The sequence below is a fragment of the Pygoscelis adeliae genome, unplaced genomic scaffold (assembly GCF_000699105.1).
Source record: "Pygoscelis adeliae isolate BGI_AS28 unplaced genomic scaffold, ASM69910v1 Scaffold298, whole genome shotgun sequence".
Classification (NCBI taxonomy): domain Eukaryota; kingdom Metazoa; phylum Chordata; class Aves; order Sphenisciformes; family Spheniscidae; genus Pygoscelis; species Pygoscelis adeliae.
In genome coordinates this window covers 2746919-2747710 of record NW_008825303.1, presented here as the reverse complement: position 1 = coordinate 2747710, position 792 = coordinate 2746919, and positions in this window count along the sequence as shown.

Below are 792 nucleotides of genomic sequence, written 5' to 3'. Positions count from 1 at the left end.
CAGTGACTGCTTACCCGTGTTTCTCCTCCTCTTCTACTGCTCAGCCCTGCGGAAGGGCACGCGGTCTTCCTTCCTCACCGCACTTGTATTTTGCTGAGAAAAACTGCAGCTTGGGTTTGCACTTGTCATCTCGGAGTCCCGTCAGTCCTCCAGTACTCCTAGAGGCCAGCCAACATAAAAAAGGAATTCCTGTCCCGACATTTCTGACGGATCGATACAAACAAAACCTGGTGTCGATCTTTGCAGGCTGAAAAGAAGCAATACAGAGGCCATGAAAAATTGTTAGTGTTGCATTTAAGTTCCTCTGTAATTGTTTGTACAACATTTTACCCCCAGAAAAAGCACCACAGAGTGTGAAAGCAGAGTAAAGTGAATACTTGCTACGTTCAGGGATTGAGAGATGCTGCTTCTATTTCTTCCACTTCCTGACACTGGAAAATCATCTCTGCACCTTTATTTGTCTCTTTCCATCTTGGTTTTGTCTATAGACTGTTGACAGCTCTTTGGGAACAAGGATCAGCTCTCACATGGCATAAAGAGATTACTGTGATACAAGTAATATTGTTGCAGAGCGTCATTCTTGTTTCCCAACCAGCGTTTAATTAATGCAGTACAAACATGCACACACACCTGGAACAGGGAATCGCCTTTTTTTTTAAATTGATATTTTGTATAAATCTTTAATTCCAGAGAAACTGGCAGCACTTCACAAACTACAAGCTGAATCTTGTCAAGTGGTGAGAACTCTAATCTTGATCCAGAAAAACAGTTATGCACATGCCCAACTCCAAG